This window comes from Bidens hawaiensis, unplaced genomic scaffold, assembly GCF_021521415.1.
Source record: "Bidens hawaiensis isolate Kalapana, Puna unplaced genomic scaffold, B.hawaiensis_p1.1 tig00027767_1, whole genome shotgun sequence".
Taxonomy (NCBI): Eukaryota; Viridiplantae; Streptophyta; class Magnoliopsida; order Asterales; family Asteraceae; genus Bidens; species Bidens hawaiensis.
In genome coordinates, this window is record NW_027494501.1 from 314,905 (window position 1) to 340,592 (window position 25,688).

At 36.9% G+C, this 25,688-nt stretch overlaps 1 pseudogene across 1 annotated transcript; it reads right to left on the minus strand.

Annotated features, from left to right (window-relative positions):
- Nucleotides 1-13,798: 13,798 nt before the first annotated feature.
- On the minus strand, nt 13,799-17,994 carry LOC143575864 (receptor-like protein kinase 7; annotated as a pseudogene). The gene is made up of 3 exons (XR_013142846.1): nt 16,492-17,994; nt 14,445-15,785; nt 13,799-14,349 (listed from the first exon to the last, which is right to left on the minus strand). The product of XR_013142846.1 is annotated as a receptor-like protein kinase 7 (transcript).
- Between the last annotated feature and the right edge of the window lie 7,694 nt (nt 17,995-25,688).

Consider the following 25,688-nt stretch of genomic DNA (forward strand, 5'->3'; position numbering starts at 1 on the left):
TTTCGGGAATAGGTAAGATCATAAAAACTTAAGTAAACATGTTGATTGTTAAAATGATTTGATTTATGAAAGCATCTTGAGGTTTCGGTATCTGGATTGATCGCAGGGTTCGTTTCCGTTTTCACACGGGTTTGATTATACAAAACGCGTACTGTGACAATCGTCAATTTCATGTTAACTCCGTTAACTCAACTCCGTCAATTCAAACTTAAAGATTACTGAATCTTTAACGCACACCTCATTACATTTAAACTAGGGTTTAAATGACGCTTGACACTTACTACATGTGTAGTCTTTCGGGAATTGCACCGAAACGCAAACGATTTGACGCAAACAATTGATGAATAAACGAAAAACGTCAAAACAATAATTATGTGATAATTATGTGTTAGACATATGTGATACTAAATTATATTATGTGTGATGCTAGACAAGAAACAAGAACTAGTTAATTAAGCTAGAAAAGTAACAATTAAAAGTTGAGGGACTAAAGTGTAACATCTTGTTATTATTAATATTAACCTAGAACCCTAATCTCTTTCTCTCCTCTCCCTCACAATTGACGGCAGCCCCCCCCCCCCCCCCTTGCTCTCCCTTGGATCGGCTCACACACACACACACATATCTCTTGGTTTTTGATCTTGTTTTTCACAATTAAAGCATCCTACACCCGATTCTAGTCATCTTCTACCTTCCTCTTGCTTATTTTTGTGCTTTTGAAGGTATAACTATAAACCCTAGAATCTGGAAATTATGTATATAATGTTCATATGACTTGTTTTGATTAGATGATAGTTAATTATGTATTGATTGTTGATTTGATAACTAGAATGGATGTTATTGCATGATATTTGCTTGTTTCTTTGATTTTAGTTCAAGCAAAACCCTAATCATGTATGTAATGTGTAATTGATGTGCATGGATAGTGATTATGGTGTCTAGAATGTTATATGAATGAATTGTGGTCTATAGATGGTTAATATGTTGAGTTTTGTTGCAAACAGTTTCTGGACAGATTGTGTTGTTGATGTTCAATTGACTGTAACGGGGTGTGAATTTGAAAATTGGTCGAGATAATTGATACTACATTTAACTAGGTTGAGTCTAGTTTCTAAAGAATATAAATTTGCAATTTTTGGACGTGTAAAAGTTAACCTTTATGATTTTACAAAAACGTTGTGCAAAGCTGAGTTGTTAGACCTGCTGTTAGGTTGTTTTGTAAATATTATATCTCATTAACTACAAGGCCAAATGGGTTGGTTCCACTTCTGGAAGTTAACTTGTTGAGTTAAGAACCTAACCCAATTGGTCTTGCATTTGTTGGATTTTTATTTTAACAGGAATTTTAAATAAAATTCTGTTGCGCATAAATTTGACTGTTATGAGTTTGCTGTGGTAAGTTGATCATTGTGAAAAATATATATGGAATAAAAATACAACAAGATATGTTCTGGAAACCTAACACATACATTCTTTTGTGATGATTTTTGGTAAATTAATTGAGATGCTATGATCGGTGGAATAGACTAGTTTTACAAGTAGAATTCTGTCGTTAAGAAACTAGTTGCTGAATTTTGTAAAAGTTGCATGAAACATGGTAATTGCTAGTTACTTGTCGTGTTTTGACCAAATTGCCCTTGAGGGGAATGATTGCTAATTAATTGTCGTGTTTTGACCAAATTGCCCTTGCGAGGAATAATTGCTAGTTAAGTGACCAAATTGCCCTTGCGGGGAATAATTGCTAGTTAATTGTTATGTGTGACCAAATTGCCCTCACGGGGAGTAATTGCTAGTGATGTACATTATTAATACATGACACGTAAATAATTGCTCACACATGTAATGTATCACAAATGTACTTGTTAATGTCACACACGATTCACAAACGAAACACGAAACATATTGTGTGCATAGGTATTATGTGCCAAGTCTAGAGACTCGATAATAGTTCCGACACTTAGAAAAATCTCTTTGTTGTTTTAGAACGCTAGAGAGAGTTTTTCTGTGACGCATCCTTTGGTGATTTATTTTGGGAATTCTTCGCAAACAGTGAGTTCACTTACCCCTCTAAACTATTTTCAAACGCTTTTCACTTGGGGAGATAACATACTCCGAAAACGCATTTAAGATTTTGTTAATATAAATTATATATCACTTGTAAAGACTAAGTGGCAAACGCAATAACTAAAGTCCTTCATTCACATCGAACCGTTTAATATTGGATAATAGCGAGTCATTGTTGAGTAGTACTACTGGGTTTGACAAACCCCACCCAACGCTAAACTCGACTGGAGGTCGAGTGGGTGTAATCTTGGCTAAACACATACCATGGTCGGGATAGACCTGGTGGCAAGGCAAATGATAAACAGTCAGCTTCGGTGTCGAACACTTAGTAATACTTGTTTTATAGGCTAGCTACCTATAGATATATAATTGACATAACACTATCTGGTAACGCAAAACGCTGAACGCAAAACGCTAAACGCAAAACGCTGAACGCAAACGCTAAACGCTTTATTTTATATAAACTTGTGAACTCACCAACCTCGTGTTGACACTTTTAGTATATTATTCTCAGGTAGCCGAGGCGGGCGCGCGGTATAGGATCATGCATTGTTTGAAACGCTTTTGTTTATGCAACCTGATTTTAAACTGTTATTATGGGGTTTTGAGTCGTCCTGCGTGACGCAACTTTTATCTTTTGGTTTCTACGCTTCCGCACTTATTTTCATTTAAACGTTTTTATGGTTTGATTATAACTAATGATTCCGATCCTGTTAGTTCACACCCTCTGACGGTAAAACTCCGTTAATTTTGAGGGTGTGACACGTACAATCCACCCGAATTGTCCGGAATTCTCGTAAAAAGTTCGTTTTTATCAATTTCATTAAAAAATACGATATTTGACCACTTTTGACATTTTGACATACCAGTCAGTCCGTTAAACACAAAACTGCCGGTTTCGTTAAAACAATTATAGTTTAAATCTTTGATTAATCATAACTAATTATGTACTCATATATAAACTATGGAAATTTTTGAAAAAAAAAATTAAAATATGGAGAATTTTATAAAAATATTTTCAGAAATTTTATGATTAATTATCTATTTCATATGTTCTCAAACTTTACCAGTGATCTTAATATAGAATTTATGTGTTCCAAACCAAATTTCATAATTTTTCATGAAGTTTACCTATTTTTCCCGAATAAACGCCAATAAACGGTAATAAATTCGCCAAATATTCTCCGTTTATCGAAAAATTACCAAATTTGAACAGTGACTCATTTAAATGATCCCTAATGTCCCTGCAAATTTTCACAAGCTAACAACAATAAACTCACAACCAAATACTAAACAACCCCTAAACGAGTAATACGGTATTACCTTGTCGGTTTTCGGTGGTTTTTGATACCTTAAACGACTCTCCGGGCCTTGGGTTGCAAACTCAGTGTATCTACATATCATATAACACCAAACCAAGCATAAATCATCCATTGAACAGCCTTGTTAACTAGGGTTTCGGTTTTGGTATCAAACCGAACTTTCAAACCGTAAAAACGTCGTATTCATGTTCTAATCCGTGTTTTTGACCAAAAATCAATATGTTTCTGCTTTGTAGACATGTTTAACATCAAAACATGATTTTACTTGATTTTTATGGTTTTTGTATGGTTAAACATGTTTAATACTAATCAAGAACTAAGTTTCTATGTTTAAATCTTACTAAACAAGCTTGAAATCTTCATGAATTAAGAGTTTACCTCTAGGGTTTTGGTCAAGAGATGAGCATGATCAGCTGAATATTGAGTTGGTTGGACTTTGGAATGGAAAAATATCTCTTACCTTAGCTTATTTAACAAGCTAATCAAAAGGGGTCCCCCCCCAAAGTTGCGACCGGAACCCATAAGGGCCCGTTAGGCCTCCTATTTGGCCCAATGGTTCCTCGGTATTCATGCCACGCATAAATTTCGGTCAAAAATTTAATTCGGGTTTGGTTTTTCGCAAGAAAACTAGTTCGAGTGTGAAAACCAGCGCGAAAACGAGTGTTTTTCAGCTTCTTTTTGTAAAATAAGAAAAACGTACTGACTCGTTGTAAAATTCCAAAATATTTTCACGGATTGCTTAGAACATGTCATATAAGTGTTTTATAAATCTTTTTCGGCTTAACGGATGCTACAATGCTCGTTTTGATATTAACGATTGCGTTTAAGCTTATAGTGTATCGATAAACGAAACCTTTTTCGTTTAAAGAGTTTTAAATGTATTGGGGCCTAAATATCAATATGTTAGCCTCTATAATATATCTATAACTCGTATATGACCCCTCAGTATGTATACGGGTCATAATTAGTATCGGTCGGTTACTCGTTTAAGCACTACGAATTAACCAATTTATCGTTTACTTGCTACATAGTGAATATAATATACCTCGTTTTGTCACGAATGTCATAAAACTCCACCCTTGTAACTCGATTTTTACATTAATAAAGTGGTGATAGACGATTTGTCATCACCCGGGGTTTTTGTGCCGGCGATCCGAACAAGATCAAGGGATTTTCCTCGTAACAAATCCACGTGTTTGTGTTTGTAATCATTATACAGTTGTTATCATCATCATAGCACTAGACCTCACCTTACAAATTTAGTTACTTGATTCTTAAACGATTTTGACCAAAATAGTCACTACGATCAGATTTTGGTACACCGGAGTGATTATCTGACCTGCTACATCCGAAATTGGCACATCGGTTTGCGCATATGACCAGCGGCGACTGGTTCTCTGCGTATTGTTAGTACCTGATGTTGCTCCATGTAAGTGATCCGCGTATTTTGACCCGCGGCTATTGTTGGTGACTCACTAGAGTGTGTAAATGACTCGCGTATGACACTCATTTGTACCGTGGAAGATGTTCGTGTGTGCCTTGGATGATTTCGTGAGATGAGTCACACTAAAATTGCAGACAATGTTTGCGGGTCGTAGCGCGGACATGCAAGTGTTGTCTCATTGCGGTTCTCGCTAGTGGGTCGCGGTGTGAGCATTTAAATGTTGGCACCTGCGGATAACTGAGTGTTGAGGCATGCAGATCTGTTCGTGGGTCACGGTGCGGAAGCCCGTTCATTGACGCGCGCTGGTTGCATTACCGACTCGCGGGACGCTTCACCTTATTTTCATCCTTCTTTGACGCAGCGGAGCTCTTACGTGACCCGCCATGATAGTCTGCGTAAAGGCGATATCTTCACCCTTGCGCGTGACCTTTTGAATAGTCATGATTTCTATTTTGTAGAACCTGGCGGGTAAAAACAATACTTTAGTTTGAACTCGATTCGCGCGATGGTGTATGGCGTAACACTGAGGTCTGTGCGAATCACAGGGGTGAACGCTCTGCCATGATTGATTTTGACACAGCATGTAGGAGACTTTGGCCCACAATAGCTTCTTTCTCGCCCGCTTGCGGTGGAATTCAACCTTCATAACTTTTAGCGTGGGTCACAGTGATTGAATTTACCATCGGAACTTACAACAACAGTTTCAGAAGCCGAAATTGGTAAACATGTACTCGCGTGTGACTCGCACTAGCCACAGTTGACCCGCCAAGGCTTGCGTTCTGCTTTTACTCAAGGTTTTCGCTTGATCCGCGGTTATCCCGACTGAGCTTATACTTGACTCATGGGAACTTGCACGTTGCCCGTCGAGGTATCATGGTATACCAAAGCATGCATGATGTCGTCTTCCGACCCGCATGATGGTCTTCCGCGTGACACCAAGGGCGTGGAGGCCCGTCGGTGTGCTAGCTACTGGCATGAATCTAGCGGCGCGAGTGCCTAGTGATGTCGTGAATAAACCGCGTGTAGTGACGTTCGTACTCGTCAGTTTTAATCATACACAGGGATGTGAATGTGTTTCACCTTAGTTGGTTTCACCTATGAATTGGGAAAAGTTCTCCGGAGTTACGATGAAGACGAGTGTTTCTGCTAGGTTATAATTCCCAACAAAGAGGTGAGTTATGCAGTAAAGTCTGCAAGGTTCAGAAATTATTCCCTTCAAGCGTTCCAAACATAGACATGTTGTACCATGGGCTATGCGAGTGGTACTCATCCTATATGATATTTTTAAATATGGTGATATTTTTTCTAGATCTGGTGATGGTGGATCTCCAAACGTGTGTGATATAATGAATCACAGATTTGTTTTTGACGAACTAAGCTTCTCCGACTAATCATCGACAATTCCCAAATTGATTTGAAATTAACAATGAACATCTAAAAACTTCTGATCTAATCAATTATATACTGATTGCAAAACAAATTCTAGATCTGATGGATAAACCTTCCAGGAAAAATCAATTATATTCACCGGAAAATTGGATTTCACCGGCAAATTGGATTTCACCAGAAATTGTTGTTAGGCTCGCCAGAAACATGAATGTCGCCGGAAAATTCAGTTAAGTGACTGGAAAAAGTGGTTTTCACGCGGAATCACCTAAACCTTTACAAGAAAATGCAAATCTAGATATGAGGCAGAGAAGATCGAAGGGTAGTTCCTTGCCGTGTCCCACGGATGGCCCCAATGAAGAACATGGATCCGGGTCAGATCCATGTCTAAGTTCCCCGGTCTTCGAGATGAAAGAACCGACGCCTGATCTTCTTCTCTGGTTGCTCGAGATCTGCCATGAAAAAGTGGGGGCGTGGAGGTGACTATTAAGATTTTCCTCTTGTTTACAGACACAAAAAAATGTTGGAGCTAAGGGTCCAAAAGAAAGGTTCTTCAAATGAATGATGAAGGCTCTTTATATAGAAACTTCATGGCTATCATCATAAAACCTAACATTTATTGGGCCGGGCCCGGTTAGGGGTTATCTCCACAAACCCCTAGCCCAATGGGCCTAGTTAGTAGACAATAATAATGTAATAAACATAATACATAATGTAATAAATAAAAGGTCGTACCGGGTTTGACTTACCATACACGTATTTCTCATTGTTGTTGTACTTTGTATTTTAACTTCGTATTGTAATGTAACGGTGTATGTAAGTTGTATAAAACATTATAACGTAGCTAGCAAATTAAGTTCGCTTGTAAAGATGTGCGTGCACTCCAGCTTCGACCTAAGGTTAACTAAAGTTTGAAACAACTTTTGATGATCTTTCAAGAAATCTTGTCTTAAATTAACCATCTTTGTCCACAATTTAGTTGCAAGTCGTCAACATTATTAACCTTTTGGGATGGTCACCTTTTTGTTTTTGAACGGTGATTCACACACAAATCTACTTCTACTTTTACTTCTAAACTAATCTAAAAGAAAATATACCTGCATCCCAGGATTTAACCCATGATCTTCACTTCAAAAGTCAAGAGTGTTTACTAACCCACCAATGGAAGTTTGTGATTATATTAGAGGTGTACAAATCGGGTTTTTCTAATACCCGGTTTTGGGTATGATTCGGGAATGACCGGGCATTGGAAATACCTGCAACGAGTTCGGGTCTGGGTATTGTCTCTGAAAACCATACTCTATGTGTCGAGTTCGGGTATACAACCGGGCATTTGAATACCTGTTTCTTGGTATTTAAAAAAAAACTATTTTGGTTTTTTTTCCGGGCTTTTTGCTAGGTATTTTAAGGTATTGATTGGGTTCTTTAAGGGGTTGTAATTTTTTGGGATATTTTTCGGATAATTTCGGGTATATATCGTGCATTTGAAAAACTCGGTTTCAGGGATGAAACCGGTTCTAGTTTTCGGGTATTACCAGGTACAAATCGAGTACGGGTTTTGGACTGAATGCATACCCTATCCGTACCATATGGTAGGGTCGGGTACAAGTAGGAGCATAAGAAAACCCGATTCCGGGTGTTTTTTGAGTCCGGTTCGGATTTTTTTTTACACCACTAGACTAGAGACATAAAAAGGAAACTCTTGTGGTTACCTTTCCGGAGCTAGTGATTCCAACTAGGGTGGGCTGCCAACCAGGCCCATATACGATAACCTTTATAGGCTACTTCCTAAGATTAGGTTAATCTAAACTTTAAGATCATTTGATATGTTAAGGGTGTTTGGTTTGACGTGTTTTTTTAATTTTTTTACAAAAAGTATATCACTGTTCATATTATATATAATTTACTATAAAACGATTACAATACAGTGGCAGGCAAACGGGCAACAAGCTGCGCCGCAACCCCCTTTTGGAAAATGATTTGCAATTTGTGTGAATTATGTTTGAAACTTAATTTTGTTAAAAGGTTTCAAATGTGAAGGAATTTGAATCTAACAAACAAATTGGGATTTGTGATGCATTTGTTGAAAAACATATCATGTATAGATCGAAATATCACTGTTGCCACCACCATCACCGGCACCACCCGACGTAGCAGCCACCCGCTAAAAGAGGAGTCCTTTTTAAGCAGTGATTTCTATACAAGTGTTGAGATTTTGAGACCAAATCCACTAAAAGAATTGTCCTAATTGTGGGCTTGTGGCTTTACACGTTCAAGTATCATGAGCCAAAAATAACTGCAACTAACATGAATGGGCCTGCTTTTGGTCTTGGGTCTAACAGTCAGTGGGGCCAGTCTGAAATTATTAATAGGTCCTAATCATATCATCTTTATATAGATACCCATGCCTAGGGTCATGTGTAATGAGACATTATAAGACATTATATGGGTGGATAAGGACAAGGGTAGTGGGGCACGGCTGACGTGGCCGCCGCGCACACCACTATCCCCTAGCGGTGGACGGGGGCGCGGACGGTAGCCGTGGAGCTGACCGCGGGGCTTGAAAGAGCCGTTGGGCATGGGCTGGATCAAAAACTTGGGGGTGGATCAATCAAGCCCCACTACACCCTATGAGGCTTGATCCAGGGGCTTGATCATATGTCATGTCAGCGTCTACGTGTCGTAAATATATTGAGTCACTTGAGGCTTGGATCAAGCCTCACTATCCTTAGCCTAAAGCCTCTACACCATTCCAATTCCCAGAGACATTATGGGGAGTTAACTTATAATAAATCACATATGTGATATGTGTATTGAAGTAGTAATGATTAAAGAGACATTTTCTAATACATTGTTTTTTATTAAAAAAAAATGTGATGATAATATGACGGAAAATGTTAAGGGCAATAGCCATTACTCATACAGTCATACCTAATCATTTGAAAAATACTTCCGTTCATACAGGCAGCATAACATAAAATTTATTGATTTATCTTAGTTTACATTTAAGCTCTACAAATTCCCACCAAACTAGTGTTGAAAAAGGGGCCTTATTAACAAATTTGTCACATTTAAGCAACTAATATGTTTTATCAATATTATTATTTGATATATACAGATTTCCTTTTGGCGTTTATAGGAAATCTTTCAAAAAGCATGTGCAAGCACATAAAAATAGTTACATGTATATAATCTAATTAGTTAGAGCATTTCTAATTAGAGGCGCATAAATTGGGTTTTTTAAATACCGGTTTTGGGTATGGAACTGGGTTCGAGTATGTTGAGGTATTAAAAAATCGGGTATTGGTAATACCCAGGTTGGGTTCGGGTCTGAGTATTGTATTTAAAAACCATACCTTATGCATCGGGTTCGGTCGGATATAGAACCAGGTATTCTAATACCAGGTAATTAAATACCCTATTTCCGGGTTAAATTTAGGGGTATTTTTTGGGTTTTTTTCTGGTATAGATCGGGTATTGGAGAAAACTGGTTCCAGGTATGGAACCGGTTCCGGGTTTAGAGTATTACCAGGTGCAAATCGGTCTAGTTTCGGGTACGGTTTTTGTACTGGGGTGGATCCACATTAATTGGGTCGGGGGTCCCGGAACACCAATGTTTTTTTTTAAATTTTTTTAGAGGCGATATGTTAAATATTTTATGGACCCCATAATAATTATTGGATGAAACCCATATTGTCAAAAACAACTCTAGTCTAGTGAAAAATTCCCCTGTTTAAGTCCCGTTTTTGTGATTTTTATCTTTTATCCTTTTAATTTACAATATGTCACCAGATTTTAGTGGGTGGTTTAGTTGGCCCATTAGGTTATCCGTAATGGGGCAAATTTTGGGGCGAACACCGCCCCCTGGACGATTTTGGGGCGATAAGGGGCTGTCGTCGGAGGAGGAAGAAATTAATATTATTATTATATTAGTATGTGTGTTATATATATACATATATATGTATATATATATATTATATTACTATTTGTAGCCCATACACCATTACAACCCAAAAACAAAAACCTAGCCTTTGCTGACTGGGCGCCGCATGACGCAAAACGCCACATTTTATAGCCCCTCCACTTTATATAGCCTTAGAGCATTCACATTCCATCCCCTAAATTTATGTGAGAAGAGTATGTAAATTATAGGGTGAGGTTTTGAGTGGTTGTGAACGTAAATTATAGGGTGCAGAGAAAAATGTAGTATTTTTTGTAAATTTAGGGAAAAATTTGGGGAACATTGTTTGCCCCTATTTATTTTTTAATATTTGTTGGAGTGGTTGTGAGCAGAGAAGATAGAAAACTGTAATGATAAAGGTATAAAAATATTATTTAATTAGATAAATGTAATGTTTTTTTGTATAATTATAAAGATAAGGATAAGAAATGGGATGAGAATGCTCCTAGAAATGCGTATTTCCTTCCTGCTTTTTAGTTTCAGTGCCTTTCAAAAGCTTTGTTTTTATGAATAAGATAAGCACACAATTGGAACAAAAGCTATAGTCTTAGTATCTTAAATTTTTAGGAGTGTTTGTCTATCATAAAAGGCTAAGTTGGGAAATTGACAATCTCAAATCGATCACTAACACAAGCTCACATCGCAACAACCGTTAGTACATTTGGTGTTCAAAAGATATTAACGATATCCGAGTTGTATTCGTGTAATTTTGTATGTTTTCTAATGAGTAATGATCATATTTTTGTTATTATGATATTGTTTTTTATATGTTCCTCGTCCCGCCCCGACCTTAACTGCGACAACCCAAAAAATCCAAATACCGAAAAAAATAGGACCCCATTGGTAAAAATCTTGGTCCTCCACTAACTGAAATGCATACACTATCCCTAACCTACAGGTAAGGCAGGGTACGGGTTCAGGTATTAAAAACCCGGGTATAAAAAACCTGGGTTCAGGTTTTTTTTTTTTTTGCCCGGTTCAGGGTTCGGGTTTTTTTTTTTTTTGTGCACCTCTATTTCTAATGATGTACTTCAAAAACCTCTATTTCAGCATGTCTTGTCGGATTTCAAACATATCTAAAAAGTCTATATCTTTCTCACAACACCAAGCCTCCCATGCTCGCCCGCCTCAAGTTTGCATATACAACCATCATCCACAAACCTCCCCTGCAAAGCTACCCCGTCTGCTTTGCTCGTCTATTTATTTCCACCCAGATCTGGACCTTGGGCAACATAGCCCATTGAAAATGCTCTTAGGTAGAATTTAATAAAAACTGTGCTATGTATGAAGAGTACTTCTGGAACAGGAATCTACCTTCGTCTTAGTCTCACCACAAAATTTGGTCATGAGGTTTAACCCTTATATAACGGCTAACATATATGCTTGTTTCTTGTCCCAATCACACATCCACACGTTCGAACGTGACTACGCGAGTACATCTTTGGACTAAATACAAACAAGTATAATCAGAAAAGAAAAGGTGCTTTCAAAATTTATAATTATTAACAAAACAAATATGACATATCATATATATTTTGAAACTACCTTAGCGTTGTTTCTGTCTTTCTCATGAAGTAGCAATTTTTAATTTGTCAACTTTGAAAAGATTGTTGCTGAAAATTCTTTTATATAAGCAGTATTAATACATTCTTACCAAATCTACGTTGAAATAAAGAGCGTTATTTGTCGGAGAAAATAAAATTCAAAAGTTGTCACATCTTCTATATGTTAGCCAACTTATACATGCATCTAATTTATTATTTGATTAATTTCTTCTATTTATTTTGGCATTTATAGGTGAGCATAACCCATGTGCTATGTAACAAGTATTAATGGGGTAACCATCATCTTAGAAGTTCTTAGATCACGTGTAGTCAAAACATTTTACCTTTGGGCATTTTGCGTCATGTGGTATCCTCGTCAGCAATGAAAAGTTTTACAAAAAGTGGTGTAGTGGGAAAAACACCACAACTCACCTACATTAATTACATATATTCCCCTCTTTGTTCCCTTGAAAACGCCGAAGGAAAAAAGGGGGGGTACCTTCGGCGTTTTTGAGCCACAAAGCTATAACGTGGCATGAACTACGGATGGTCTTATGTCTGGGTATTATTATAGCATCGAACATGCGAAGAGCAACATAGAGAGACTGTGTCCATTGTACCAATTCTTCATCCGGAACTAGGGCTATAAACAAGTCGGACATCTGTTTGACGAGAATTCCGTTTATGTCCATCCGTTTGATGAATAAACCAGACATGAACAAAAAATTTCGTTCGGTAAGCTTAACGGACGAACACGACAGAGACCATGTTCGCTCAATAGTGTTCGTGAACGTCCGGTAATGATTATACTTTTTGAAATTAATATATAATCGTTTATGTTCGTTTGTTCATTAGAGTCGTGTATGTATGTTTATCCATTAATGTTCATTAGTGTTTATTAATGTTCGTTTGTCCATTAGGGTCCGTTAGTGTTCGCTTGTCTGTTAGCGTTCGTTTACAATATTAACAGAACGGACACAAACTCAATTCGTTCAATGATTAATCATATGCTTCTGGAAGAAATCGAAGAATTTATTGGGACTCCTACAAGATCCGTTCGTTCTTTTTTCTCTGACAGATGGTCAGTCGCTCATCTGGGTTCGAATCCTACTGAGAGGTCCACTAGAGATCAGAAATTGTTGAAGAAACAACAAGATCAAGTCGCACGTTGCTTTCTACCACATCATTTTAAACGAAGTTTAACCATAACATTCCTCTAATTTCGAACCAGTATAAAATTGATTCAATTATGGAATCATTAATAGTCATTGGTTCAATCGGTATAAAGACATAGCTATTTCTCTTTTTTCTTAGCTACAGCTACATAGATAATCAATATTTCGTCAAACGTTTGTCCGTCAACAGTATGTCTCGTCCAGTTCGTTTCGTTTCCAGCCATATCAGGAACCATCAAATCTTGGATGATCAGTTTTGGAAGATTAGGCGTCTACACCAGACCTTAGTAGAAGGAGCACATGATATTTCATGCAAAAATTTTAGTAAACATCATTTCTTTATCGAAGTTAAATATGTCACTATTTTTCACATAAACTTAGTGTCAAAAAAAAAATCATTTTAAAAGTTATTTTTTACTAATCAGATTTCTTTTTTCTATCTTTCGTTTCTTTTTATTATTAATATTAATACTGTATTTCAAATTAAAAATCACAAATATAATATGATAAAATAACATTTTCTGAACAAATATAATTTGTACGACTCACAAAAGTGCTTATCTAAATTTATAGAAATGTAAAAAAATACACCCTTAAATCTTATTTTAGGGACTTATATAAAACCATACCAGTACAAAACGGTACACGGAATGACAGTAAATTTATCTATTCGGATAACCATTATTAAAAGAAAAGGATGACATAATGAGACAAAATTAAGGGATATGCATCCATTTAATATTTGACTGGATTGCCGTGGAATGGTTGTTACTTGAATCTTTTGTCAAATAAATCAATCATCATCATCATCATCATCATCATCATCATCATCATATAAATAAATATTAAAAAATAAAAAGACTTTAAAATAAAATATTGCTTCTGAAATATAATATTGTATTAAAGTATACCCTGTGTGATATAATTTAAACATGGCTCTGCATCAAAAATTAATCTTATTAACTACATCGTACAATGGACATAGATTAACAAAACTACATAACCCAACCATAAAACCCCAACTATAATCGGTATCATTTTCTACAATTATCGTTTCCGTTTACTCTAGTTCTTACTCAGTTTTTACAAAGAGAAACGCCATTTTCACCCACTTTCTCAATTATAATATCGGTAAGCGAGTAAGGTTTGATTTCTTCTAACATTTTCACCACCATCCTCATTGAGGGTCTCAATGCCGGTAACTTCATCGTGCAATGGACCGCAATGCTCAACATCTTGACCGCGTCTTCCTTGGCATCTTTTGAAATGTTGTGGTCCACCAACGAAATCATGTCATCTTTTGATCTCATTTCATTGTGTACCCAATACACTATGTCCTTGTTTTCTCCAAACTCAGGCTCCACAGGCTTTTTCCCCGTTACCAACTCCATTAGAACAACCCCGAAACTATAAATATCACTTTTCTCAGTTACGTTATATGTGTATCCGTACTCTGTAAATAAATAAATAAATAAATGTTAGATATAACTTGATTAGTCTATCCAAAATAATAACACAGACACTATATAATAAGTTAATATAACATACCTGGAGCAATGTAACCATATGTTCCCGCAATGATATGTGTCGAATTCATAGTCTTTCCATTCTGCACGATCTTGGCCAAACCAAAATCCGCTAGCTTCGGTTTCATCTCCTCGTCTAACAAAATATTGCTCGATTTCACATCCCGATGCAGCACCGGTCTCTCACAACCGTGATGTAGGTACTCCAACCCCATAGCAGCCCCCAACGCGATATCATACCGAACAATCCAATCCATCGTGATCTTCTTATTCGTGTGTAACCGGTCCCACAAGCTTCCATTTGGCATATACTCGTATCCAAGTAGATTCGAGTCCTCACTCGAGATACTACAATACAATTTCACCACATTCATGTGTCGGAGCGAGCTCAAAGCCGCTACCTCCGCCTCATACTCCCGCCACCGGGATTTCTCTTTCGGTAAAATTGCGGCACTACTCCGGCCACTCCTCCAACCCTGGGACTCGGGTTCGGGTTTCCACATATGTTTCACCGCCAATCGCTCCCCGCATCGTAGTTCGACTTTATAAACGTTCCCGGAACCGCCTTTCCCGATAATATTCTCATCTTTCAAACATCTTAGTATCTCATCTTCACTAAAATTCACAACATGAAACTGTTTTACATCCCATGAACCGCCCCGATTGAGCGGACCTTTAGGATTGATCTTACTCAACTTCACGAAGAGAAGATACGATAACGACAACAACACCACAAGTGCACCCGTGATGAAACAATACACCGCGACTTTTACCCGACCGGACTTGTGAGAAACCGGGAAATGGCATTCCCGGAGATCTTTACTTCCATCTGCACACAAACCGGGGTTCCCGGAGAAGCTGCCGTTGTAAGCCACCCATAACAAAGGCTGCGGTACGCGCCCGATTAACATATTATTTGACAAATCAATGAGTGTCAGCATCAACGAAGACAAGCTCGCCGGAATTTGACCCGAAAGTTTGTTTCCGGATACGTTTAATGAGTTCAAGCTCTTTAGTGATCCCAGGCTTGCCGGAATTTGACCGGATAATGAGTTTCCGGCGAGGTTTATTCCATAAAGATAGACACATGAGCCTAAAGACTCCGGGATTGAACCCGAAAACATGTTATCTTGAAACTGAACTTGACTAAGCTTCTTCAAGTCACCAATAGTGGCCGGAATTTCACCGGAAAATTGATTTCCGGTGAGATCAATTTCCACTAGAGATGAGACATTTGATATTTCCTTAGGTAATTCACCGGAAAATTTATTATTAGCTAGAAAAAGCTGTGTGAGTGAGCTTGCTTGACCTATATTTGCTGGCACTTGACCCTCAAACTGATTCATTTCAAGATCAATCATACCTGAGTAATAGTGAAAAAGATTAGGACAAAAGTAAGCAACTAATAATAATGATGATATTTCAATATTCAAACTAGAGTTAAAACAATGACTAAAATATGAACATAAAATTAACTAGTAAGCGTGTATCAAATACAACAAATAACAGATAATAAACATGATAAAACAATACCTACATTTAGAAAACACCAAATCCCGTATGGAACTTGGGATACAAAATTTAGCGAATAATATTAAATGTTAAACATGTCGTGTTTTGGGTTGTTGGGTCCAACCTGACACGAACCTGGACCGAACAATCTTAAAACCACATGCATCTCAAGGCAACCCTTTTGTTCCGAAATTTTTTTTAAAACATTTTTACATATTATTATATTAATATTAAAATTAACATTTTACAATAAAGTACCTGACACTTTAATAGTACAATAGTATATTAATTTTCGTTTTTAATTAGTTTTAAATTTTAAGATGAGATACCCAATCATTTCCATTTATCAAATAAAACACATTTTAATTTCAAAAAAATATAATAAGAAATAAACAGTTCAATACAACCGAGAACCCATTAGGCTACAAAATATGACCCGAACCTATTTAAGTTGAGTCAAAAATTCACCACCCTAATAATAAATAACCAAAATAGTTTTGCAGTTAAAAGAAAATAATAAATCAAATATAACAGGATAATAAACTGGATAACAGTACCTAAATTTGGCAAACTCCAAATCCCATCTGGTACTTTCCCGGAAAGTGAGTTATTACTCACTCTCAACCTCACCAACGAACTACAACCGGCGTAAGTCTCCGGTAACCCACCGGTGAAGTTATTCTCAAGCATAAGCAGTTTACCCATTTTCCCCATTTTGCACATATCCGCTGGAATCGGACCACTCAAGTAGTTTTGTGACACGTCAATGAACTCAAACTCAGCCCACGACCCGATTCTTTCGGGCAGTTCTCCACTAAACTCGTTATCATAAATCGAAAACTGTTTTAAAAACTTTAACTCCCCGAATTCTTCGGGAATTGTACCCGAAAACCCGTTTTCGAATAACTGTAACGATTCGATCCGAGTTAAGGTTCGTAACTCGGATAGATCACCTTGAAGGTTATTGGCGGATACGTCGAATTGCTCGAGGTTTACGAGGTTACTTAACCCAAGGGGAAGCGTTCCCGAGAGAGAATTATTGTAAAGCTCGAGCATCCGTAGATTCTCGAGCTTTGTGATTCCAGCTGGAATCTCTCCGACAAGATTATTGTCGGAGAGCTGAAGGGACTCTAGTAAAGTTAGGTCCCCGATGGCTTCTGGTATTCGGCCTTGAATGGAACAATTAGTAAGGTATAGGGAGGATAGGTTGCGGAGTTTTAGTATTTCCTGAGGGAAGGGACTCGGGGCAAACGGGTTGTCCCCTAGACTCAGGAAAGTGAGTCTAGTGGGTTTTTCGAGCGATTCCCAAGGAAACCGCCCGGAAAACCCACTGAGGTTCAAGCTCAGGAACGTGAGCTTGGACAAAGGGGACAAGTCCGGGAATTCGCCGAGAAGGAATTCATCCCGAGATCAAGGTATTGCAAGTTGGTGCAATTCGATAAACCGTTATCGATTGCGCCATGAAGATTATTTGCTCCAAGGGATAACTTGTCGAGCGAATTCAAGGAACATAGTGAATTAAAATCGAGATTTCCGTCGAGTTGTTGCTTCGAAAGATTGATTTCTTTGACCTCATCTTTTGAATCGCAAACGATCCCGGTGAAGTCACATATCGGGTTTTGATCATTCCACGTGTTGAAAACTTCGGTTTTTGAATTTTCGAGGGCTGATTTGAATTTTAAAAGAAACCCGAGTTGGTCGGATTGTGAAGAAGAGTATGTTACGAAGAAAAGAAGAGTGAGAACAAAAAGGGTGGAATGGAGATGACCGAATTCTGACGACATGTTGGCCGGATGGAAGAGGAGGGAATTTTAATGTTTGATATTATTGTGGTCAAATTCCGTCTGCTGGAACCGGAATGGAAATGTGAATGTGGAAGCAGACATTTGACTTTATGGGGTGGAAGTTAGAAGTTTCGTAGCACGCATGTATATGAGGCAATGATATGAACGTCTTAACATATCCATTCGACCATCCCTTCTTACATATATAATGATATAAAAGTATATCATCATATCTTAATGTGGTTTGTCATTTTGTATGTAGGAATTGATGCATTTATTATTTAACATGGTGTGTAACGGATCAAGCCATCAAGCTCGTCTATACTCGAGTTTGGTACATTAGGCTCGTTTAACATAAAAAAAGCGAGTTCAATCTCTACTTAATTGAAGCTTTAATTTTAATCTTAAACTAGAATCGTAGGTAGTTTTTTAAGTTTGAGTTTATTTGTTTTTTTTTTATAATAGGCTATCAATATACTTGGCTTGATAAGTGAAGTTTGGCTGGAGCCTTTCTAAGAATAAACAAAAATGTTGTTGAGCTCGAGCTCAGGACATGAGCTCGTTTAATCTTGATACGATTCGAACTTTGAATGAACATTTTCAAATAGCTTACAAACGTTTTAATTCATTTATATTTGTAGTGTTTATTCGACAGTTATTGTCTTAAAATAAAAAGTTTTATATGGCAGAAAAACATTTATCATAGGGGCCGGCCTTGGGGGTGGCGGGGTGGTCGACGGCCACATGCCCGACATCCTGCTAGGCCCGAAATTGAAAAAAAAATTATGTGTTTTTATTAAATACATTATGTATATTTAATGATTAAACTTAATTAGATAACCACTAACTTGGTGTAATGGCAAAAGATTACTCCCAACCAAAAGGTTATGTGTTCTAGTCTCATTTGAGATATTTTTAAGCATATTTTTATATAAAAGTTTTTTACACAACCCAAAATACAAGTAAACTCATATAAAAATTAAAATGTTTAAATCCAACAAAATACTTCTTACGGCCTAATAAAATTTCGACTTCGGCCCAAAACTTTTTTTGCTTTCTCGGAGCCGGCCCTAATTTATCATGAATATTAAATTAAAAGTAACAACGTACTAAAGACAAGTTTGATCCTAGTTTAAAAAGTGATGCATTAGAGTTTAGTTTGTTTTTATAAAAAAGTTGCTCTGAATTAAACTTCACCAATGTTGAATATCAAGGGGAAAATTACCGATCACACATTTGACCACCCATTTTCATGAAAATGAACATGGATAAACTAGTTTACAATCTTATTTGACCACTAGCAAGTCTTCAAATGTCCATTTCTTGCTGAGGTGGTGAATTTAAAATAAAAATTAGTTAAAATAGTAAAAAGGAATTAATAAAAATTAGTTAAACTAGATAATAAGTATTAAAAAAAACTAACCAAACTTTAAAAGGTTAAAATCATTATTTGTATACATATAAAGAAAATTCAAATTCAAAAACTTCAAATATTGTCTTAGTTATGGTTTATTATATTATGACTAATTTTATTGAAATTTTGTTATCTAATTATTAATTATTTTTAATTTATCAATCATTATTATTATATAATATAATTAAAGAGTTTGGTGCCGCAAAGTCCCGGTTGGGCCACTTTGCGGCACCATGTTGGTCTTTTTTGGTTTGTTTTAGTTTCGGTCTAACAAACGTAACAAAACCCGACCAAATGCAAAATTTGTTTTTTGTTTTGTTTTTGTTTTAGTTTCGGTACCGTAACGAACGTGACGAAATCGACCAAATTCGAGCATTGGCGTAGCCACTTGTTAGCAAGGGGTGTCCCTCGTCCCGTGTGAAATTTTTTTTATTGTTAATATACCGAAAAATTCTCAACCGACCCCTATAAAATATTGGCATCGACCCCTGTGAAACTTTGAAGTCGTACCCTGTATAATTTCGAGACGACCCCCATGAGATTTTGAGACTAACCCTAACAAAAAATACAATGACAATTTTATAAATATAATTATATAAACGTTATATAAACAATTTTTCCTATTAAATTTGACTTTAATATTAACAAGTCCAATATCCAATCCAATTTTTAAGCCCAAAACCCAATTCAACCCTACTCAATTTTTAGCCCAAACCCCAATCTCATTCTAACTTCTAAAATTTATTTTTTTGACCGTCTCTGCTGCCTCACTTCGTCATTTCATCTCACCAGTCACCGCCTCACCGGAATCAGAAATTCCGGCCAATCTCACGTCGTCCCTGACACCTTATCTTCTCACACAATCTCACGTCCACTACTGTACTACAAATTGTTTTCAAGTTTTCAACAGGCAACAACCCTCACGTCCACTAAAATTGTTTCTAGCCTTCCAGGTATAACATAATACATTCAATTTATGTATAATTTAGTTTGGCTTTTAGATTTTTAGGTTTATGATATTTAGACTATGTAAAAATAACAAACATGAAAAATCACCACTATTATGAGTATGATTGCTTCAACGCGGTTCTAGATTTGCAAATCCAAGAGTTTGGGGACCATTTTAAAGAGGTAACATCCGACTTACTTGTTTCTTTGAGTTGTTTGACTCATTGTGATAACTTTCGGGCATTTTCTATTCCAAAAATATTACGATTAGTCGAGTTGTACCCATATGATTTTGATGAAAGTGATAAAAGAAGACTTCCGGTTGAACTCGCGAAATACATCGATAATTTGAAAGGAGATAAATGATTTAAAAACTTGAATGGTTTAGCAAGTCTTGTTCAATTAATGGTTCAAACAAATAAACACCATTCCTTTGCATTGGTATATCGTTTATTAAATTTAGATCTCGTATTACCCCGTCGTAACCGCAACCGTTGAAAGATCCTTTTTGGCGATGAAGTATGTGAAGTCCGATTTGCGTAATCGAATGGATGATGAAAATTTAAGCAACAGGAGAAAACTCGTAGAGAATAACTTTAATATATTTGTTATCTAATATTTTGTTTGGTAGTCCTTTTTTATATATATGGCCCGACTCGACCCGAATCGACCCGACCCAATTCGATCCGACAGTTGTATTAGTACTGACCATAAAAATTCCCGACCCCTGTGAAAATATTTTCTGGATCCGCCACTGAATTCGAGTAGACTCAACGTGTTTTGTTTTACTTCCGGTACCGTAACAAACGTAAGAAAACCGATCGAATATTGCTTTTGTTTTGTTTTTTGTTAGTTCCGGTACCGTAACGTGCGTGACATAAACCAACCGAATTCGAGTAGACTAACCGCCCAGGATCGACAACGGCAAGGTTTTACCAACGCCCGAGTTTTACCAACCGACGCCACTTCATTGGTCCACCTCAAATTTTATTATTTTTTGTTTTTATTTTGGTTTTAGTTCCGGTACAATAACACACATAACCGATACCGGCCGATTCGCGTCGTCTTACCGCCTCAACACATGCGACCGACAACGATTGGGTTTTAACGACCTGCCCAGCAACGCGCCGGATAAACACTAGTTATTATATTTATATAATATAAACAAGAAGTTTGGTGCTGCAAGTCCCGATTGGGAAACTTTGTGGCATTTTATTGGTACTTTTTGGTTTTGATTCGTAACAAACGTACCGAAACCGACCGAATGTAAGTTTTGTTTTGTTTTATTGGTACTTTTTACCAACGCCACCCATTGGTTCATCTCAAATTTTATTATCGTTGTTTTTTTACGACTGATACAACAACACACGAAATCGGAACCGACCGCATTTGCGTCGACTTACCGCCTCAACACTTACAACCGATAACGCTTTATTTTACTATTGACCTGCGCTGGGCAAAACACTAGTTATTCTATAATCTTAATTCAATACAAACAATCCTAATATTTATAATCTTATGGAAGAGTGAGTCTTATAAGAGAGAAAATATGGGAAAGTCTCTCTTAAACGAGAAATACAGATTTTTTTTTAAAAAAAGAGTCAATGTTCATTTTATAAAGTTGGGTGGTCAAATGCCCATTTATGTGATTTTCCCAATATCAAGTATCAAATAAGATTAGACATTTCCATAAATAATATCTATATTAACATTTTAGTAAGCAGCTTATACCTTCTATAAATCTACTCTTAAATATACATCTTATACGCTATGAACTCAGACCCGTAGGCTGCAATGTAAGAAAGAGAGACACCATTTTACACATTGATTTTTGATAGGTACACTTAAATAATGCTACCCCTGTCTCACAATTTTCTTTTTGAACTAGATTTTATAACACTAGTAAGCAAGAAGAAAGGCGGGAAAGCAAAATAATTAGCGAGTCATAATTGGGTTTTGCATCCAAAACGTTGAGTTAATGTTAAACCTATGACTTATATTGAGAACCCATAAACTAGAACAATTAACAATAGAATAAAAAAATTAGTAATTTCCTTCCCTTTATCATTACTATTTAAGACAATGTTGTAAAGTTACAGTGCTACCGCTAAATCACTCACCAAGTGAACGCTAGAATAGCTTTCACCACCAATTTCTTAGTGTTTATCATTGAAGCCGATTAAATCCAATAATATCCTCTGGACTTCCAGAACCCGATAAATCCCACATTCAATGGCCTTGTAGCTTAAATTATTCTTTACTTTCCAAGTGCCATGATTATTTGCCGGGAATAGAAGACACAATAACCTCATATGATAACCCACCAATGTCAATAACCAGCGCCTCTTCGACCCCCACGAAGTGGGTTCCTCCAACGAGTCCAATCTCGTAACCCACTGTCCACCTATAATTGCTAGCATGACAGTCTTTATCTCGATCAAGAGCAAATAACCTCAGGAACGTATCTCTAAGAAGAAAGACATCCATTTAACAATCCTTCTGAAATTTAGTTGAATCGCCATTTCCAACATCTTCTTTAGAGCTGGAAAGGAATTACTCCTCTAGTGCATACTACCCAAAAAAAAAAAAAAGACTTAAAACGGTTCTTTGCCACATATTTACTAGATGTAACCAGAATCAAAGTTACTCAACTTTAGTCGTTACAATACCGAAACTAAAACTAAAACCAAAACAAATTACATATTTAAAAACAGAATATTAAATAATTAAAAAATATGTTTTCTTACGCCGGTCATCAATACTTTTCTATATAATATATAGATAACAATAAATTGAATGTGGTTAAATGGTAGAGCACTCACTTTACTAGTGAGAGGTAGGGGGTTTAAACCTCATTATCACCAATTTATATGAGAGATATCAGGGATGACCCTGGCATGCCAGAGTTCGAGTCCTGATCTCACCCGGTTTTGCCGGCCCCGTGCTGTCGTGCTTTTGACGGGCGTGGGGGTCGGGTTTTATCCGGGGAATCCCTCAATAGGTGGACCGCTAGAGGCTCCGTCCGTCCGAACTAGTGGCCGACTCGGGCTACCTTTAGCCAATGGGGCCGTGTACGAAATACTCGACGTTACTTAGTTGATCATTCCAAAAAAATATATGTATATATATAGATAACAATATTAAAGTTTGTCGGTTCAAAACTTCAAACATGATGGACGGTTAAGGAAAACGACGTCTCACCAATCAAAATAAATATTTATTTGGTATAAACCGGTTTATTATAAATATAAAGTTTAACTTACTTTTTTTAAACACATATACGTGTGTATCAGTGTGTATAATAAAAGATATAATTAGTGTCAGTATCAGCAATGCTTTCGCTTTTTTAAGTAAAAAAAGTATTTAATGTTAATCAAAATAAACCAATTTCAAATAAAGAAAATCAACTAAAGGTAGTATTTATGATAAGTTGGTTATGGTTTAATGGTAGAGCACTCACTTTACAAGTGAGAGATAGGAGGATCAAACCTCATTACCACCAACTTATATGGGAGATATGAGGAATGACCCTGGCTTGCCAGGGTTCGAGTCATGATCTCACCCGGTTTTACCGGCTCCTCGCTGTCGTGCCGTTTGGCGGGCGTGGGGGTCGGGTTTTATCCGGTGAATCCCTCAACAGGTGAACCGCTAGGGGCTCCGTCCATCCGAACTAGTGGCCGGCTCAGGCTACCTTTAGCCAATGGGACCGCGTACGAGGTACCCGGCGTTACTTAGTTGGCCGTTAAAAAAAAGGTAGTATTTATTAAGTGATGATTGATGAGAGCTGTCTGATGACTAATTCGATTGAAGGCCGCCCAAAGTTGACTAAGCCACTCTATAAATTCCACGTGAGATATGCCCCCTTTTGTGACGTCGGTAACGAGAAAAATTCACATAAAAAAATCAATACTTTTTTCCTGAGAATCAAAGCTTATTTCTCACGTAAACTTACACGTAACACGTAATTATAAATTCATTTTTAGGGCAAATATTACAAAAACAAAAGGCAAGAAAACTCAAAAGAAACAAGCACCTCAAACATAGGCAGAACGAAAACGTAAGCAAAACCTTACACTGAAAAATCAACAAAAACTAAAACGGCTCCACTTCTCCTAATTCAAAGTTGAACTAGTGCTCTTATGCTTCACCCATAAGAAAATCGATCAAATGCGAGTTAACATAGGTATGCAACTCCTTGAGACACAAGTTGCAATTATTGACGATCTTCAGATAAAACCAATGATGACACTAGTAGAGCTTCATTGTTCGAATAACCATACTATGAGCTTTGAGATATGTTCACATTCTAACTATCTTAATAGTTGTATACCTTGTTATACTAGTATGATTGAAATGTGTACATGGTACGTACAGGACACAAACTCTTGATCACAGACCCTGAAACACATGCACAATTTGGTGTTGCACTATATATCGTGCATTATTATTGTAGTGTCGCTTGTCTCTCTTGATGCTCATACTTTGTTTCGTCAATGCAACCTTAACTTAGCAAAATACATCAACTTTGTCCCATCAAACGAATACAATTTCTAGTGATATGTACTTGTTGACATTACGTTAAACATGTTGTTGGTATTTATAAGTTCTTGTCTTTGGTTACTTACGTATGTTTATACTTGTCTAACAGTTTAGTGGTTGGTGTTAACAAGAAAATTCAACATTGATAGTGCACTAATTGGTTGTCCTAGAGAAGAGCATTGTGTGGGCGCTTCTAACTTTAAAAATAAAAATTTTCATCAAACACAATTTCACATAAATAGTGGAATTATGATGTGTGATCAAGTGTTTTCTTCGGAAGATGATGAAACATAAATTAAGTTATGATGTCTCTAGGTGTGCTTCGGAGACTAAACTCAAGCCTTAATTACCTTAAGCTAGAGAACTGTGTACGAAGATTTGTAAGAAGAAGAGACTAGCTAGAGGTCTCCGAATATTCATTAGAGTCTTTCAACTTTCTACCTTGAGATAATAAGCAAGTCCCTCTTTATAAAGACTTATCCATGGAGAAGGGAAGGGGAGAACCAAGTTGCAAGACTCTTTTAGAGAATGCAAGCCTTTTAAGTGAGAGCACACCATGGCATTCACCTTGAGCTGCGTCCAGAGATCAGCTCACTTTTTCATCCTATAAACCCGACTACTCCGGAGATAGATCTTCATGGTGTAAGTAAAGTACAATGAAGAATCAAGTACATGACCAAAGGTAAGTGTTCAAAAGATTTAACACTACACTCATGAACACTAAGGTCGAAGACACGTCAGTCGACAGGACTTGTGAGGAATCAAGCTTGGGTGATGTGAAGACCCTCACTAAAGAAGAAATTTTTCGTGGGGCTCAAAAGATACAGCCGTATCAGACTGCACTAAAGACAAAGTAGAAGCTTATTCAATGATGATTTTTTCTCATTATTGAATTATACTAATAGTAATAAAAAATGTCGATTCTATAAATACTAACCTTCGTTATGAAGGTTGGTGTGTGCATTCAATATGAAGCTCTTTTCTCTTAGACCTCACATCTTCATGTGTTCTTTGTTTTTAGTAAACAATTTTTAAAGAACATTATGTCCCGATACTTTATTTATCCTTA